The 20,010-nt window shown below is 41.7% G+C and overlaps 1 protein-coding gene across 2 annotated transcripts in view; it reads left to right on the plus strand.

Annotated features, from left to right (window-relative positions):
- The first annotated feature begins 17,962 nt into the window (after window positions 1-17,962).
- The window catches only part of DYM (dymeclin), a 364,500-nt gene continuing 362,452 nt past the window's right edge, over window positions 17,963-20,010 (plus strand). Inside the window, exon 1 of one of the 2 annotated variants that reach the window (XM_046671418.1) lies at window positions 17,963-18,154. The gene's annotated coding sequence lies outside the window, so the exon portion shown is untranslated. Of the gene's footprint in view, window positions 18,159-20,010 lie in introns of both variants that reach the window. The other variant, XM_046671417.1, reaches the window with a different exon arrangement.

Raw genomic sequence — 20,010 nt, forward strand, 5'->3', positions numbered from 1 at the left:
TCAGCAAGTGAAGTTTCATACTTCCTTGGTGTATTAGTTTTCTATTGCTGCATTGCCGCACAAACAGTGGCTTAAAACAACACAAATATACTATTTCATGGTTTCAGTAGGTCAAAACTCCGGCACTTGTGTGGCTGGATTCTCGGCTCACAGATTCACCAGGCCGAAATCAGGATATTGGTCTCATCTCTGATTCTCATCCGGGTTCGAAGCTCACTGGTTGTTAGCAGAATTCATTTTCTTGTGGTTGTAGGACAGAGGTCCCTTTTCCTTCTAGTCATCCAGAGACCGCTTGCAGCTTCTAGAGGCTGCTTGCAGTTCCTTGGCATTCGGCCTCCACAGGCAGCTCACACAAGGATGTTCGCTTTCTTCCAGGGCAGCCAGAGCACGTCTCTGACTTCTAATCTGGGACCACCAGAGAAAATTCTCTGCTTTTAAAAGGCTCATGTGATTAAATCAGAACTGCCTAGATAATCTCCCTATTTTAAGGTCAACTAATTTGGGACCTTAATTGTGCCTGCAAAATCCCTTCACAGCAGCACCTAGGTTAGTATTTGGTGTTTGGGAGAAGCTGTGTGTCCACCAGGGGCCAGGAATCTAGGGGGGCCATCTTAGAAGTCTGCCTGCCACACTTGGCCCCTTTCCTGATGAATGATCCTAGTCCTTCAGTTACTTGGGGATCCACTTGGGCTCTGAGTCCCATGGTCTCCACCTGTCACTGCCCCCAGGCTTCACTGATTTTATACCCTTGAAACTTAAAGAGCTACTCAGCCTAGCCTTTTCTGACCCCAGACTGAATGCCTAGAAATCATTTCAGATGGGGAGAGGAGGAAAGCAATTAAATAGTGTAATTCACTTCAGAAGAAAAGCCCATAAACATGAAAACATGTTTCAGCAGGGTAGTGCAAATTAAAACCACAGTGAGAAACCACCAGAATGGTTAAAATTAAAGATCAAGAGTTAGGAGGATGAAGAACAGAAGGCGTGGGGCCAGTTCCGAGTGGTTGGCTTCGTGCGCTCCGCTGCGGCGGCCCAGGGTTCGGCTCCTGGGCGAGGACATGACACCGCTCATCAGGCCACGTTGAGGCGGTGTCCCACATCCCACAACTGGAGGGACCCGCAACTAAGATATACAACTATGTATGGGGTGGGGAGGGGGGGTTGGGGAGATAAAGCAGAAAAAACAAAGAACAGAAGGCATTCCTATATACTGTTGGTGGGAGTATAAATTGGTAGAAGTACTTTGGGAAACAATTTGGCATTATTTTGGCATTATTTGGTAAAGTTGAACATGCATGTACACTATGACCCAGCTATTTATTCCTGGAATCGAAATAATAGAGAAAACCATGTAACTGTGTACCAGGAAATGTACAAGAATATTCTTAGAAGCACTTTTTATGTAATAGCCCAAACAAGACAGAACAAAGAACCCACGAAAGTCCATCTAGAGTAGGAAGGATAAATACATCGGTGTAATAAACCCTTTCATAAGGCTTTAAGTGGGGTTCAAAAAGTCCATTGTGTAAACGGTGGGATAATATCATTTGGGGTTAATGAAATGATGGGGGCAAGCTTGGTGAGCTCCTCTGATGCAGGGATCCAAAAGCTAATGAGTGATCATTCATAAAATATGCATATACTGGAATGCTATATGTCAAATTAAACAGAAACCCCATTAAATTGGAGTTGGAAAGCCAAATGGGGGAACTCACACTTCCTATGTCCACAGCAGAGTCTAACAAGAAGAAATACTTCTTCTTTACCTGCAAGAAGGTCAGCCAGGTCCCAGCCTGGTTGTGTAGTGGTTAAGTTAGCATGCTCTGCTTTGGCAGCCCTGGGGTCCCTGGGTTTGGATCCTGGGTGTGGACCTACAGACTGCTCATTAAGCCATGCTGAGACGGGATCCCACGTAGAAAAACTAGAAGGATGTAGAACAACTATGTGCTGGGCCTTGGGGAGGAAAAAGAAAAAGGAAGGTTGGTAACAGATGTTAGCTCAGGGCCAATCTTCCTCACATAAAAAAGTGTTTTAAAAAAAAGCTCAGCCAATGAGAGACTGTCACAACTCAGCCAGTGAAAAGTCACTGCACACTGAATTCTCAATTCCTCCAAAGGACTCTGTTTACAATAGCCCTCCCAACCTCCTCTTCCCCTCTATAAGTTTCTCCTCCCTTGCTGCTGGAGGACTTCAGGTGGCTTGCAGACTCTGAATTGCAATTCTTTGCTGATCTCAAATATATCTATTTCTTCTGGAGAAATCTGTCTATTTGTTTAAGGTCAACATTTGCGGCAGTGAAAAATAAATGAACTCAAAATTAATCTATGTTGCTCGAGCTATGCAAGTGGTTACTTCTGGGGGATATTGATTGGAAAGAACAAGTGAGCTTTCTAGGGTGCTGGAAACGTCCTATATCTTGATGTGAGTGGCGGTTTCAGAGATATATACATTTGAAAAGATTTAGATATACCCTTAACATTTGTCAGTTTACTATAGACAAGTCAATAAAAAAGTAAATTTAAAAAGTGAATTCGGGGCCGGCCCGGTGGTGCAGTGGTTAAGTTCACACATTCCGCTTGCCCGCCCGGGGTTCGCCGGTTTGGCTCCCAGGTGCAGACATGGCACCGAATGGCAAAAGTTATGCTGTGGCAGGCGTCCCACATATAACGTAAAGGAAGGTGGGCATGGATGTTAGCTCAGGGCCAGTCTTCCTCAGCAAAAAGAGGAGTATTGGCAGTAGTTAGCTCAGGGCTAATCTTCCTCTAAAAAAAAAAAAGTGAATTCTTAGATGTATGCATCCACGTTGGTGAATCTTAAAAAGAATTTTGAGAGGAAAAGAGCAAGTCACAAAATAATACATACTGAATAATTCTTTTTATATAATTCAAAAACAGGCAAAACTAAACAATATTTCATTTAGGAATACATACAGAAGTGGTAAAACAATTTCTAAGAATCTTAAGAGTCATTAGCACAGAATCTAGGATGGTGGGGGAGAGGTGCAATCAAGGAGAAGCACAGAGAAGCCTTTTGGGATATTGCCACTATTTCTTAGTTGGGTAGTGGGTTTCACAATATTGTTCTTTAAACTGTGTCCATTATATATGTCTTTTCATGACATGTTTTACAATTAAAAAAAGAGCAGCAGCATGGGGCAGCTCTCCGAAACTCTTCATTTACCAATGCCTCTCTCCTAAATTTTAATTTAATTTTATTCTACAAGTAATATATTCATGTATTCTTATTGTAAAATATTTAAAAAATACAGATAGTATAAAAATCTCTCCTGGCCCCCTGTCTTGATTTGGAGGCAGCAAATTAATGCTCAGAGACTGATGCTGTCTTTGCCAATAGTTCATTTAACACAGGCTCACTGTGAGATTTATAGTAGTTTCACAGGCCAATAGCCTACAGGATAATGTCTTTTAATAAGCCGATAAAGAAATAACATAACATACTCCAAACCAATGATAGATTAATCACACTATTGTTCCAGGCAAGGGGAGATAAAGGAATAAAGTCCAAATTTAATCCAGATGTACCTTTTTATATGAGTTTGCACTCAGGAGAGATGGCTAAACCAACCAAGAGCTGACTTCCAGCTACCGGCGCAAAATACAAGTCCCTTGTTGCTAGACCATGTTGCTAGGCAACAACAGTGCTGGGGTTGGTGGGCAGGCTGATCTCCTTCATGGGCCACTGAGCAGACTGAGCAGTTTGTCACGGCTACTGATAAGGGAGTCACCCTTACCACGCTAGGAGCTAATGCCCCAAGGTCTTCGGACAGCTTATTAGGTCAGCAAGGAGTGCCTTGCTGCTTCTCCACGTGTTCTTGCCGCTAAGCCCCCCAACAGTGTTGGCCCAGCTGAGCTACCAAGTGCTTATCAATGACAACAGATGAGATGATGACATCCTGACACAACCTACTTCATTTTTCTATCAAAACTACTTTTTCTTGGTCTTTGTCATAAGCAAGTGGATTTGAAGTTGTAACCACGGGCCCACTAGGACCAGTCCAACTGACCCCATCTTATCAACAGAGAGTAATTAAGAGTTGTTTTTCAGGAATTGAGAGCCGGCCCCTTGTCCAGTTCAGGCCAGTTGAGACCACCAACCCATCAACCGGGCCTGCGCAAATGCCCAACAAGTGACCCTTTTGACATCAAGGGGTGGAAAATTCCACCCTCAGATCGTACTAACACGAGCATTTTGTGAACATGCATCCTATGAAGAGCCATGAAGCTTGACTAGGCTTGCACAGATCATCACTTACCTCGCTTCCTCCCCTCCAATCATCTGTCCACATTTCAGACCACCCTGCTGCTCATCCCATAAATTTTGCCACAAGCTGTGGGTTAGGAAGACAGATTTGAGAGTGTTGCCTCCTGTCTCCTTGTTGGTCAACCTTGCCATAGAGCCTTTTCTTTTCTCAAAAGCTGATGCCATAATAATTGGTGCAGCAGCCAAGAGAACCTCAATTTTGTGCGATAACAAAGTCATGTCAAACCAATATACAACACTCCGTATCCTAGATTTTTTTTATGGTGTCATTTCTTTTCTTATTGTTGACTTTAAAGATAGACTTTAAGCACTCTGAAGGGAAAGAAATGAAATTAATGTGTGAACAATCTTGTCAAAGCCTAGTTATCTATCTATTCTTAGTTTCTATTTTATTTTAATTTTTATTATACGAATAGTACATGTGAATCCCCAGTACCTATAGCAATGCCTGGCCCAGAATAGATACTCGATAAATTTTTTTTTTTTTAAAGATTGGCACCTGAGATAACAACTGTGGCCAATCTTGTTTTTTTTTTCTGCTTTATCTCCCCAAATCCCCCGTGGTACATTGTTGTATATCTTAGTTGGAGGTCCTTCTAGTTGTGGCATATGGCACGCCGCCTCAATGTGGCTTGATGAGTGGTGCCATGTCCGCGCCCAGGATCCCAACCAGCGAAACCCTGGGCCGCTGCAGCAGAGTGCGAGAACTTAACCCCTCAGCCATGGGGCCGGCCCCTCAATAAATATTTATGGACTGCATCATGAGTGTTCTTTCAAAAACTTATAATTCAGAAGTATATGTATATTGTAAAAAGAAAAAAATTCTTCCTTATTTCCCCCTCCCCCCACACTTCTAATTCTGATGATTGTGTCAATGGAAAAGCCTCTATCTTTTGTAAATCACTCACTTAGCACATCTATTTCAGGAAATTGTATTTTCTGATAGTCTTTAATAGAGAAGGGCTGCGTGCTATTCAGAGTTTTTTGCCACTTGTTGGAGGCAGTGGACACTGTGATGGGTTGGCTCCCATGATATTGCGGTTTATAATAAGAAGTGTATATTTGGTCTTTGTCCCTGTTTCTGGCACAGAGCTCCTAAAACTCTCGGAATTTCCTAAGTGAATACAGTCATAAATGTGTTATGTTAATGAGGTGATCTGAACTGCACCTAAGGATGGGGGGCTGGTTGCCAGGAAAACTAACCATGTGATTAGAGGGTTGGAGCCCCTCCTGGCCTCCAAGGAAGGGAGGGGGGCTGGGGGTTGAGTCAATCCCCAAAGGCTAATGATTTAATCAATCATGACTGTGTAACAAAGCCTCTGTAAAAACCCAAAAAGACAGGTTTGGGAGAGCTTCTGGGTTGGTGAACACGTGGAGATTTGGAGAGAGTGGCGCATCCAGAGAGCGAGGAAGCTCCACATCATTTCCCGATATCTTGCCCTGTGCATCTCTTCCATCTGGCTGTTCCAGAGTTATACCCTTTTATAATAAACTGATAATCTAGTGAGTAAACTGGTTTCCTGAGTTCTGTGAGCCACTCTAACAAATTAATCAAACCCAAGGAGGGGGTCATGGGAACCTCTGATTTCTAGCCAGTCAGTCAGAAGTACAGGTGATGGCCTGGATTTTCCACTGGCATCTGAAGTGGAGGGCAGTGTTGTGGACTGAGCCCTTAACCCGTGGGATCCGATGCTATCACTGGGTAGATAGTGTCAGAATGTAGTTGAACTGTAGGACACCTAACTGGTGTTGGAGAATTGCTTGGTGGTGTTGGGGAACACAGCCCCCCCTCCCCGCCCATTGGAAATTGACACCAGAACCCTTTTAGCCTCATTTGAATACCACAACCTCTGGGAAGCCGTCCGCTTCTCTCTTTCATAGGGTCTCTTGCCCCTGTGCCCTGCAGGCTCCTTACAACACTACAGACAGCTGGGTGCCTGCTGTGTCTTTCACGGGGTGCTGAGCTCCTTGTAGACAGCCACCTTCCACAGATGCCTTGGAGGATACGTTTGCTAAATGTTTGGAAAGCAAATTTTTTTTAAATGCAGCACAATTAGAAATCACCCAATGCTAAATTAACAAATTGCTCTCTCCCTGACATTTTAGTAGCACTTTAAAGTGCAATCTCAATAACTTTGTTGAATAGCTAAGCCACCACTCTGACACTGGCGACAGAGGAGGTTTGGGTCGCTGCTTTTCTGTGCTCCATCCTCTAGACATCCCCATCCCCATTCTCCGCACAATGGCAGGATAGCAAAGGATCGGTCCTAAGTCCTTCAGGCTCATGCTGCTGGCTTCTGGGACATTCACTTTGCCTAACGAGACCAAGAGTCTCATTGTATAATTGCATCCTTCTATAAAACATGATCTAATGTACGTGAAAACAGTTTTTACCTAATTTGGTTCATTGGCACCAATAAATAAATCTGACCATGTCCTCTGAGGTCTATGAACAGCTAATCTAGAGAAGATTTGAAACTGTGTGCACGCACACAGTGAGAACACTATGAAAAGATGAATGCAGAGATTGGGGTGATCCTTCTATAAGCCAAGGAATGCCAACGATTGCCGGGAAACTACCATATTCTAGGGGAGAGGCTTGAAAGAGATTCTCCCTCTCAGCCTCAGAAGGAACCAACCCCACTGATGCCTTGATTTTGGACTTCTGGCCTCCAGAACTATGAGAGGATAAATTTCTACTGTTTAAACCGCCTAGTTTGTGGTACTTTGTGGCACTAGTAAACTAACATACCCAGGTATTACAGCCCATTTTAGTTGGAAAGACAAAATGACCCTAGGAAGTCAGTGTGGATGTTCACACACTGGTGGTGTTGGCAAAAAGAGCTCTGAAATGGCCTTTCCAATGAGTAAGAGTAGGCTCTGCATCCAGACTGCCTGCCTTTGAATCTCCACTTGCCAGCTTTGTGATGCTGGGCAGTTTCTTTAACTTGGGACTGTAAAATGGGGATGATAAATAAGTACCTATTCTGGAGGGGCGGAATGACTATCAAGCGAGTTAATATGCCTGAAACTTTTAGAACAGTGCCTGGCATCGGTAGGTGTTTTCACACATCATTAACTAATATTAGTTTGCGACTCATCCTAATATGTCCCCAGCAGGAAGGAGACAGTGACAGCTGTATAGTGCTCCCTCCCCTAGGTTCCTCCAGCAGCGCTGCGGTGGACAGCTCCTCCCAGGAGGAAAGCTGTCGGGAAATGTGGTGGTCTGGCTGGTCCAGTGGTTTTCTCCCAAGGCTTAGCCTTAGGGTTCAGGACAAGGAAAGATGAAAGGGACTCTATGGATGTAGATGTGTATATAGCAGGGATCTCTTGCAAGCAAGAGCGATTGCAAATCTAATTGGGTAGCTTCTCACTCTGCCAGGCAGGTGACACCCTAGACCTGTGGAGTCACCACCTTCTGGACATTCCACATTACCTGTAGCAGTGTCTTACTCTTGCTGCTAACAGCTGGCATTGCAGAGGATTTGCTGTCATAGGATCTGGTGAGGCCTTAGAGGACACTAGCTCAGGAGCCTGCTCAGTCCAGTCATCTGCACAGCTTACTGGCTTGTGTCCTCGTCCAAGTTCCTAAGACTGAGTTCCTCATCTCTGAAATACAGGGACCTGGTTAATTGCCAATGTCTTTGCTCGGCTGTAATTTTATTTGGCTACCTGTCCAGCCATCCTCCGCTCGAACACATGTATGGATTGGAACCTCATTTTCCTTCCAGGTAGACCATTTCAGTACTAGTAAGCTTACTTTCACCTAGTAACCTATTGTGAATTGCTTTCCTAGTCGTTAAATAGCTTTCTATACCAACTCTTTCTTATAGGGTTGTTTGCAGTTTTAAACAAAGTAGCAGTGCATAACCCATAGCAAACAACCCATAATGTGAATATGAAGTTCTTACATGGTACAGAAATCTGCATCCTGTAACTTCAAACCTTTGGTCCTAATTTGGTTCCCTGGCACAAAACAAAATAAGTCTGGTCGTGCCCCCTGAGAACAGTTACCATATTTATCTCAAGTCTTCTCTTTTTTAAAAAGATTTTATTTTTCCTTCTTCTCCCCAAAGCCCCCTGGTACAGAGTTGTATATTTTTAGTTGTGGGTCCTTCTAGTTGTGGCATGTGGGATGCTGCCTCAGCATGGCCTGATGAGCGGTACCAGGTCTGCACCCAGGATCGGAACCGGCGAAACCCTGGGCGGCTGAAGCAGAACGTGCGAACTCAACCACTCGGCCATGGGGCCGGCCCCTCAAGTCTTCTCTTAATCTAGTTACGCATACTCAGTTCCATCAGCCATTCTACGTCTGACATGATTTCCAGACCTCTCACCATCCTGATTACCTCTCCCTGGTTAATCTAGTTCTGGTTAATCTATATCCCTCTTAGGAGGAGCACCCAGAAACTGACAACTAAAACATGTGAATTCATTACCACGTGGATTATGCAGGTGAACTATCGTTTACTGAAAAAGGCATGCTACATGCATTACTTCATTCTTACAGCGACTATGAGGTATGGGTGAGGTATTACTGTCTCCATTTTACAGAGGGAAAAACTAGGCTCAGAGAGGTTAAGTGGCTGTTGTGGACTACATGTTTGTGTTCCTCCAAAATTCATATATTGAAACCTTGACCTCCTATGGGATGGCATTAAGGGATGGACTTTTGGAGGTAATTAGGTTTAGATGAGGTAGGAGGGTAGAGCCTCCATGATGGGATTAGTGCATTTATTAGAAGAGACAGAGACTAGACCTCTCTCTCTACACCATGTGAGGATGCCATGAAAAGACACCATCTTTTGTGGAAGAGGATTCTCACCAGACACCAGATCTTCCAGTGCCTTGATCTTGGACTTCCCAACTTCCAGAATTGTGCGAAATAAATATCTGTTGTTTAAGCCACATGGTCTATGGTATTCCATTATGGCAGCTAAGTAAAAACTGGCTAAGATAGTAGCTTTCTCAAAATCATTCAGCTCATAATTATGGAACCAGAAATCAAACATAAGTCTGACTCCAAAGTCTGTTCTTTCTCAGGAAAGTTGGAAACCTGAGCACTGTTCTTGAAGTAGGCTTGAAACAATAATCTGGAGATCGTCTTGGTCCTGCTTATGAAGTGGCCTTCTCTTAGGCAGAGGTTCTTTTTGGCTGTTTAGATTCTAAAAAAAGAGAGTCAGCCCGCTCCAGGTGAAGTCTGCATTCAACTTGCAACACAGAAGAGCTGTAGCCAGACCTTGTAAACCAGTAGTTATAAAACGCTCAGCCTAGGAGCTTTTGAAAGACACCTAGTCTACCCATTTGGCTCCATTTTATGCTCCCATTTTCCTTTTCCTCCTGTTTTTAATGTTGTAATTTTGTGTACTTCATGTATTTGCAAGTCACCTTAAGTATTTTTAGGAAGAAGAATATAAACGAATTTTGTTGTTAGTGCTGTTCAGTGGATTCTGACTCCCAGAGACCCTGTATGTAGCACAGCAGAGCCCTGCCCGGTCTTTTTTGCCATCCTCTCACCTTCTGGCCTGTATCAGACAATGCTTCACTGCTATCCATCGGTTTTTACAGCCAAAGTGGGTGGTCAAGTCCTTTATCCTAGTCTGTGTTAGTCTGGAAGCTCTGCTGAAACCTGTGCACCAGGGGTAACTCCGCTGGTTTTTGAAACACTACCGGTGGCATAGCTTTCAGCATCACAGCAACACGCAGCCACCACGGTATGACAACTGACATACGGGTGGGTGTGGTTATAAATAAACTAACAAATGAATAATTAGCCCCTGCTCTTTCCCTTTTACAACATATCTGAACAGAACTTTCCAGATTACAAGCGAGCTATTTTAGTAGCCTGCTCCACTTACTGAGTTTACAGTCATCTAACACCTTCCAGGGTCCTTTTTACTTGAACTATACCACACCCATTGTTTTAAAGTTTTCAGTCTGCAGCATTTACAAATTTTTAATTGTCCTTACATTTTGAATACGTGATATGTTCACATACAAAATTCACAATGTACAAGAGTGCACACAGAGAGAGATTTCCTCCCACCCTTGTTCCCAAGCACTCAGTTCCCTCCTAGCAGGCAATCAAGGTTACCAGTTTCTTCTTTATTCTTCCAGTGACATTCTCTGAATGCACACGCAAATACATACACATGTATGCATTTAACTTTCTCTCCCACTTTTCTTTGCTTGGAAAGCTTCTCCCTGAGCTAACACCTGTTGCCAATCTTTCTCTCTTTTTTTTTCCCCTTCCCAAAGCCCCAATATGTAGCTGTGTATTCTAGTTGTAAGTCCTTCTAGTTCTTCTATGTGAGCCATCACCACATCATGGCTACTGACAGACGAGTGGTGTGGTTCCACACTTGGGAACCGAACCTGGGCTGCCAAAGCAGTGAGAAAGCAAAACTTTAACCACTAGGACATCAGGGCTGGCTCAACTTTCTCTTTTTTTTCAGACAAAAATAACAGACAATATGCACTGTTTGATTTTCTTTTTTCAATTAAAAGTATATCTTAAAAAGAATACATATGTCTTGAAGATTGGTGGATATTAGATTGTTTTCTGTCTTTCAATATTACAAAAAATACTGTAGTCACACCTAATAACAGACCATCACAATATATGAAGCAAAAATGGACAAAATTGATGGGAGAAATAGATAGTTCCACAATAAAGTCTCCGACTTTAATACCCGACTCTCAATAATCTATAGAACAACCAGACAGGAGACAGGTAAGGAAAGAGAGGATTTTAACAACACAAGGAGCCAGCTAGCTCTAATAGACATATACAGAACACTCCACCCAACAACAACAGAATACACTTTCTTCCCAAGTGCGTATGGGACATTCTCCAGAATAGACAACATGTTAAGCCACAAATTAAGTCTCAATAGATTTAAAAGGCAGATATCATATAAAGTATCTTCTCTGACCACAATGGAAGGAAGTTAGAAATCAATAGCAGAAGGAAAATTGGAAAATTCCAAATTTGTGGAAATTAAATAACACTTTTAAATAACCAGTGGATCAAAGAAGAAATGATGTGGGAAATTAGAAAATATCTTGAGAGAAATGAAAATAAAAACACAACATACCAAAACTTAGGGGACATAGTGAAAGTATAGTAAAATTTATACCTATAAATGTTTACATTAAAAAAGAATATAGATCTCAAATCAACAACTTAACTTTACAACTTAAATAACTAGAAAAAGAAGAACAAGTTAAACCCAAAGCTAGCAGAAGGAAAGAAATAGTAAAGATTAGAGATAAACAAATTAGTGAATAGAAAAATGATAGAGAAAATCAATGAAACCAAAAGGTGGTTATTTGAAAAGATCAACAAATTGAAAAATTGTTAGCTAGTTTGACTAAGACAAAGAGCAGACTCAAATTACTAAAATTAGAAATGAAAGTGGGTACATTACTGCTGATGTTACAGAAATAAAAAAGATTATAAGAGAGTACTGTGAACAATTGTGCACCAACACAATGGATAACCTAGATAAAGTAAACAAATTCCTAGAGACACAAACCCTACCAAGAATGAATCATGAAGAAATAGACATTCTGAATAGACCTATAACTAGTAAAGAGATTGAATCTGTAATCAAAAATCTCACATCAAAGAAAAGCCCTGGGCTTGATGGCTTCACAAATGAATTCTACCAAACATTTAAAAAAACGGATACCAATTATTCTCAAACTTTTCCCAAAAAATTGAAGAGGATGGAACAATTCCTAACTCATTCTAGGAGGCCAGCATTGCCCTAAAACCAGAGCCATTACAATATAAAGAAAGAAAGGAAGAAAAGAAAAGAAAAAAGAAACCTACAGACCAATATCTCTGATGTATATAGATGCAAATATTCTCAACAAAATACTAGCAAACCAAATTCAGCAGTATATTAAAAGGATTACATACCGTGAACAAGTGGGCTCCATTCCTGGAATGCCAGGATGGTTCTGCATACAAAAATTGCTCAATATAATACACCACATTAACAGAATGAAAGGAAAAGACCTACATGATCATCTCAATTGATAAAAAGCATTTGACAAAACTCAATTCTCTTTCATGATAAAAATACCCAACAAACTATGAATAGAAGGAAACTACCTCAATATAATAAGAGCCATATATGAAAAACCACAGCAAACACTGTACTCAATGGGGAAAGACTGAAAGCTTTTTCTCTAAGACCAGGAACAAGGCAAGGATGCCTACTTTTTTTTTTGTGAAGAATATTGGCACTGAGCTAACATCATTGCCAATCTTCCTCTTTTTGCTTGAGGAAGATTATCCCTGAGTTAACATCTGTGCCAATCTTCCCCAATTTTTTATGTGGGATGCCACCACAGCATGGCTTGATGAGTGGTATATAGGTTTGCACCCAGGATGTGAACCTGCAAACCTTGGGCCACTAAAGTGGAGTATGCGAACTTAACCACTATGCAACCAGGCCAGCCCCAAGGATGCCTACTTTTGCCACATCAATTTAACATAGTACTGGCAGTCCTAGCCAGAGCAATTAGGCAAGAAAAAGAAATAAAAGGCATTCAAATTAGAAAAGAAGTAAAATGATCTCTGTTCACAGATAATATAATCTTGTATGTAGAAAACTCTAAAGATTCCATTAAAAAAAAACCTGTTAGAACTAATAAATGAATTCATCAAAGTAGCAGGATACAAAACCAACAAACAAAAATCAGTTGCACTTCTATGCATGAAAAATGAACAATCTGAAGAGGAAATTAAGAAAACAATTCCATTTACTACAGCATCAAAAAGAATAAAATACTTAGGAATTAACTTAACCAAGGAAGTGAAAGACTTATACAATGAAACGTTACTGAAAGAAATTAAAGCAGACAATTTATTTACGATGGGAAAGATATCTTATGTTCATGAGTTGGAAGACTTAATGTGGAATATTGTTAAGATTTCAATACAGGGGCCAGCGCATGGCCGAGTGGTTAAGTTCATGAGCTCTACTTTGGCAGCCCAGGGTTTCGCCGGTTTGGATCCTGGGCGCGGATATGGCACTGCTTATCAGGCCATGCTGAGGCAGCGTCCCACATAGCACAACCAGCAGGACCACAACTACAATATACAACTATGTACTGTGGGGCTTTGGGGAGAAGAAGGGAAAAAAAAAAAAGAAGATTGGCAACAGATGTTAGCTCAGGTGCCAATCTTTAAAAAAAAAAAAGGTGTCAATATTACCCAAAATGATCTACAAACTCAGCGCAATCCCTATCAAAATCCTAATGATGTTTTTTGTAGAAATAGGAAAATATATCCTAAAATTTCTATGGAATCTCAAGAGACCATGAATAGTCAAAAGAATCCTGAAAAAGAACGAAGTGAGGAATCACACTTCCTGATTTCAAAACTTACAACAAAGCTAAAATAATCAAAACAGTGTGGTACTGGCACATAGACAAATCAATGGAACAGAATAGAGAGCTCAGAAATTTTGCATTTATGGTCAAATGATTTTTGACAAGGGTTCCAAAATCATCCAATGGAGAGAGGATAGTCTTTTCAACAAATTGTGCTGGAAAAACTGGATATCTACATGCAAAAGAATGAACTTGGACCCTTATCTAACACTATGTACAAAAAAAGAAGACAAACTATACTTCATGAAAATTAAAACTTTTGTGCATCAAAAGACACTACTAACTGAGTAAAAAGACAATCTACAGAATGGGAGAAAACATTTGCAAATCGTATATCTGATAAGGGCCTGATAGCCAGAATATATAGTTAACTCCTAAAACTCAGCAACAAAAAAACAACCTGATAAAAAAATGAGCTAAGGACCTGAATAGACATTTCTCGAAAAAATATATACAAATGGCCAATAAGCACATGAAAAGATGCTCAACATCACTAATTGTTAGGGAAATACAAATCAAAACTACAATAAGTTACCACCTCTTACTTACTAGGATGGCTTCTATGAAAACAAACAAACAAACAATAACAAGTGTCGGTGAGGATGTGAAGAAATTGGAACCCTTCTGCACTGTTGGTGAGGATCTAAAATGGTACTGCTGCTGTGGCAAATTGTATGGCTGTTCCTTAAAAAATTGAAATAGGATTACCACGTGATTCAGCAATTTCACTTCTGGGTATAGACACAAAAGAACTAAAAGCAGGGTCTCAAAGAGATATTTCTACACCTGTGTTTACAGCAGTGTTATTGACAATAGCCAAAAGGTGGAAGCAACCCAAGGGTCCATTGATGGATGAATGGATAAGCCAAATGTTATATATATGTATACACACACACACACACACACACACACACACAATGGAATACTATTCAGCCTTAAAAAGAAAGGAAATTCTAATGTATGTTACAACATGGATGAACCTTGAGGACATTAGGCAAAGTGCAACAAGCCAGCCACAAAAAGACAAATACTGTATGATTCCACTTATATAAGGTATCAAGAGCAGCCAAATTCATACACAGAAAACAGAATGGTATTGCTAGGGTTTGGGGGGAGGGGAGAATAGAGTTATTGTTTAATAGGTATAGAGTTTCAGTTTTGCAATATGAAATGAGTTCTGGAGTTGGATGGTGGTGGTAGTTGCACAATGATATGAATGTACTAAATGGCACTGAACTGGACACTTAAAAATGATTAAGATGGTAAATTTTTATGTTTGTGTGTTTTACCACAATAAAAAAATGTGTTTTTGTAAATTACCCAAAAAAACCCTGTAGTAAATATCTTTGTGTGTACATTATTTCACTTATTTTATTATTTCACATGTGCACCCATATTTGTAAAGTAGATTTCTAGAAGTGTATGTTGCAGTGTCAAATGGCATGTGTACTTATAATTTTGAAAATATTATAGCCAAACTGTAGGTTGTGCTGATGCACATGCCCATCGGCAATGGATAAGTACCTATGTCCCCACACCTCTGCCAATAGTGTGTTAGAAAACATTGTGATGTTTGCCAAACTGATTCGAGATGATGATATTTCAATGTAGCTTTAATTTGAATTTCTCTTGTTATAAGTGGGTTTTAGTGAGGTTTAAGAGCCACTATTATTCTCTTTTTGAAAAACTGTTCCTATGGCAGTGGTATTTTGAAACCAAATGCAGACATATAAAGTTCTCTCTTTTAAATTTCATTCAGCTCTTTTTGGTTTACCATTGTGGTTAATTGAAAGAATTTTGAATCCTGATTTCCCATCTGGTAAATTGGCTCTCTTTATATTTTTGCCAGTCTGTGGATCTGGTCTCTGGCAACAATGCTTGGGCTTCCAAGTGGGATTTCCTGAATTCCAGAGACACCAGGAGACTCTTTTCAGCCCCAGAGTCTTTTTTTTATTGGGGAAGATTAGCCCTGAGCTAACATCTGCCGCCAATCCTCCTCTTTTTGCTGAGGGAGACTGGCCCTGAGCTAACATCCGTGCCCATCTTCCTCTACTTTATACGTGGGACGCCTACCACAGCATGGATTCCCAAGCGGTGCCATGTCCGCACCTGGGATCCGAACCGGCGAACTGCCGCCCCCCAGCCCCAGAGCCTTAAAGTTCAATTCTAATCTACAGTCTGTCTTTCCACTATCAACTCTCTTTTACCATAAAAATTCAATTTCACAATTAAATCACCACAAAGCAACCATAAACATCCATTCTTCTTGAACTTTGCCGTTATCTGTTGTTTATATTAGAAGGTGAACTCTTGGCCATCTGAGTGATCTAGTTGTATACAACCTTTGATAACCTAAAAAACCTTCCAAACTATTCTGTATTGTTTTCTCATGGGTAAGATGGAGACAATAATACTTTACTCACAAGGTTGTGAGACATATTACATATACACATGTGTATATGTTTCAATATATGTATGTGTTCAAACTGTACAAATGGTAAAAATTGAAAAATAAAAGTTACATTCCAAGCCCAATTCTACCTTTCAGGCTTTGAAATAAATTGGAATTATGTTTTACATATTGTTTGTTAAACTTAATTTCACTTAACCTGTTGTGAAGTATTTTCCAAGCGTTTAAATGACTTTCTACATCATTCTTTTTACAGTCGCAGTGTTCTGTTGGATGGGTGTGCTGTAATGTTTTCAACCAGTCTCCCATCATTGAACACTTAGTACACTAACAGATTCACAGGATCACCTCACAGTAGAATAAGTTGCTTCTTCATCTGCAAAGCCAGTTGTGAAGAGATGCTCACAACTGTTGCTAGGTCATTTTGGGACAGGTAGAGGCTATAGTTTTTGGTACAGGAAAAATTTTAAAGTACTTTGATTTTGATTTTGGTGCCTCTCTTTTTGCTATAATTTTAAAATAAAACTATATATGTAATTCACATTAATTGCAGAAAAATTAGAAAACATAGGGAAAAACTAATTTTAATTATACAGATATCAGGGGCTGGCCCCGTGGCCGAGTGGTTAAGTTCGCGCGCTCCGCTGCAGGCGTCCCAGTGTTTCGTTGGTTCGAATCCTGGGCGCGGACATGGCATTGCTCATCAAACCACGCTGAGGCAGCGTCCCACATACCACAACTAGAAGAACCCACAATGAGAAATATACAACTATGTACTGGGGGGCTTTGGGGAGAAAAAGGGAAAAATAAAATATTAAAAAAAAATTATACAGATATCACTCCTCAAAGTTAACAATTGTTAACCTTCTTTTAGCCTTTTTTTCCCCTGGGGCATAGATACATAGGTACTATAAATATAATTCATTTACGAAAATTTGATAATACTATACATGTTTCCGTTCACCAATATATCATGAACATGTATTCATAGCATTCTTTACACTGGCTGCGTAGAAGTGCCGACCTCTTTTTAGCTAGGCTCCCAGGTACCTTGAGTTTTAGTGTGTTTTCCTGTAATAAACTCAGGGAACTAATCAGTAATAGATTCTGGAAAAGTACATCTAATATCTTTATAGTACTTTTCAGGGAACATTAGCACATATTAACCGTGTAAATGAAATGACAGTGATATCTATCTCAGAGTAATTTGGAGAAATAAACAAGATAACAGTGCACGGCACATAGAAAACAACTCATAATGTGAGTTATTACTGATAGAGTCAACAGTCCCGTATGGGAAGTAACATTACCACCTCGTACATATTTTGGATGAGAAAACTGGCTGGTAGAGATGAATTAAGAGCTCGAGCTCAAGGACGTCAATCTGGTAATCTCAGCTCGTCTGACTTCAAATTTCCTATTTTTGGCACTACACCACATTGACACTCTTTCCTGTGGGACTAGTCCTTTCTGCTAGCTGCCTCCAGCTAACATTATTTTCCTATTTCCCAATTCTTGAGAGCCCAACAAGGAATTGCTTGACTTTGGGATGGTTATTCAGCTGGAATTAAAAGGGGCCTTAATGAAGTTAAGCTACCAGGACAACTGGTGTAAGGGAAGCGAGGAGTTGAGCACGGGGGAGGAAACGGTTTTGCGGCTCCTGGATTTTGCCACGAGGCTTTGCCGTTGCCCTGGAGGCACTAGGAGGGTGGAGAAACCAGTAACGCCTGAAGGACTACATTTCCCAGGTGCCCGCGCGCCGCGGGCCGCGTGACCGCCGGCTGGAGCGCGCCGGGCCGTTCGGTCCGTAGCCGCGTTTTCGGCCGCTTCCTTCTTCTCTCCCCGCCTCCCGGCCTCCGCAGTAACGCGGCCCGGGCAGGAGCCCAGCCGGAGCCGGAGCCGGAGCCGGATCCGCAGCCGCAGAGACGTGGAAACATGGAGGCCTGAGCTGGCGTGCGCACCCGGGCTGCGGCGGCGACCACAGCTTCTCCCTGTCCTCCTCTGCCACCCGCTCATCGGTCAATGAACTGGAAGCGGATCTCCCCGCCGGCTGAGGCAGGTGGGCTGTGGCGCTGCCCCCGGCAGCGCGGCCCTGGAAGCCCAGCGGGCCCCCGCCCCTCGTCAGGGCGGGTTGGGGAACACCCTCTCTTCCCCTCCCCGGGTCGGCGCCGGCAGTGGAGGGGCAGCTCCGCCAGGGCGGGGGAGAAGGGTCCCTTCCTGCCACTGGGGCACGGGGCCTCCCTGGAGGGGCTGCGCCTGAGCCGCGAGAGCTCCTTCCATCTCCCCGCTCCCCCCTTGCAGGGTGCAGTGGCACCTAGAGCCGAGGGGTGAGGGGGTGTGTTAATCCAGAGAGCGAGAGGGACCTCTGTCCGAGTTTGGTGTTGAAAGTTGGGGGGATACCGACGAGCAAGTCGATGGTTTGGGAATTAGGGCCATGTTGGTCTGACAAATGGGTGTGTGATGGGCAGGCTGAGCAATAGTGTTTTTTTTTTTTTTGACATATACTTTTTTATTGAGTTAGAATTCGCATTCTATAAAATTCATTCTTTAAAAGTACAGTTAAAGTACAACTGATTGGTTTTTAGCCTATTCGCAGGGTTCTGCAACTAATTCCAGAACATTTTTATCACCCACAAAAGAAACCTTTTACCCATTAGCAGGCACTCATTCTTCCCTCCCCAACCCCATGACAACTATCAATCGCGTTTTAACTGAAGGGTGAAAGGTGGGAAGTTAGCTCAGGTGTTTGTGACCTGGGGGCAGTAGTGGGGATTGAGGGTAGTGGGGTGATAAAGCTGATAGCATGCTTGGAATAGGGCCAGCAAAGGGGGCCCTAGAGGGGCAGATGGAGTGCGATCCTTGAAACGGGAGAGGGGAGGCTGCAGGGCGAAGTGTGTAGAGAGAAGATGCTGTACTGGAAGATATGAAAACATGGGGAGTGGAGACCATGGAGAGGAATGTAACCTTACAGAGGAACCCAGGCTTTTGGCCTGATCAGTTGAGGGCTCAAGAGAGGAACTGGAGGTAGAAGGGAAGAGAATCTATAGGAATAGGTGAGTGGTTGCTGCTGAGCATGACATTTATGAATATATAGATTTCTAGAATGATCCTGCTTTGTAGTTTGTCTCTTAGATCATCTTCCCAGCAACACAGAAGCTGGGCAAGTATAAATATTCCCATTCTGCAGATGAAGAACCAGTCTTTTAGAGATTAGGTGACTTGCTTAAGCTCATCAGGTTAGTAAGTAGGGCAAAATGAGGTGGGGATTAAAGGATAATTGATGAAACTCTCAGTTGCAGGTGGATTAAGTGGCAGAGAATTGAGGCAGGGCAATGTTACAGGAAGGATATTCAACTATTAAATGTATTGTCTATATTGTTATGGTAGATAGGTTAAGGACTTTTGTTTTTGTACCTTTTAAATATAGAAAATTCAAACAGTGGAATAGTATAATATACTGCTATGTGCCCATTACCTAGCTCCAACAATTAGTAAATCAGGCTAATTTAGTTTTGTTTATATCCCTATCCATTTCTGTCCCCACTCTCCATTATTTTAAAGCAGATCTTAGGCATACCATTTTGTTAGTAAATATTTCAGTATATGTCTGTAGAAGATTGAGTCATTTTCTTTTTAATATATCCACAATACGGTCATCACACCTAAAAAAAATTAATAGTAAGCTGTTAATATCATCAATATCTAGAAGGACTTATTTTGTAAAATGTACCCATTTGATGTAAGGGGAGTAAGCAGTGCAAACACTTTGATGTTTGACCCTGAAAAATATAGTATAATTGCTTCCTGACTTTTTTAGTAGCCCCTGTTATCCTGACTGTTCCATTTTCTCGGTTAGTATGGTTCATCTTTGTACAAACAGTTTGAAGAATTGTCACTTTGGCTGGCTTTTT

This window comes from Equus quagga, chromosome 9, assembly GCF_021613505.1.
Source record: "Equus quagga isolate Etosha38 chromosome 9, UCLA_HA_Equagga_1.0, whole genome shotgun sequence".
In the NCBI taxonomy this organism is placed as follows: Eukaryota; Metazoa; Chordata; class Mammalia; order Perissodactyla; family Equidae; genus Equus; species Equus quagga.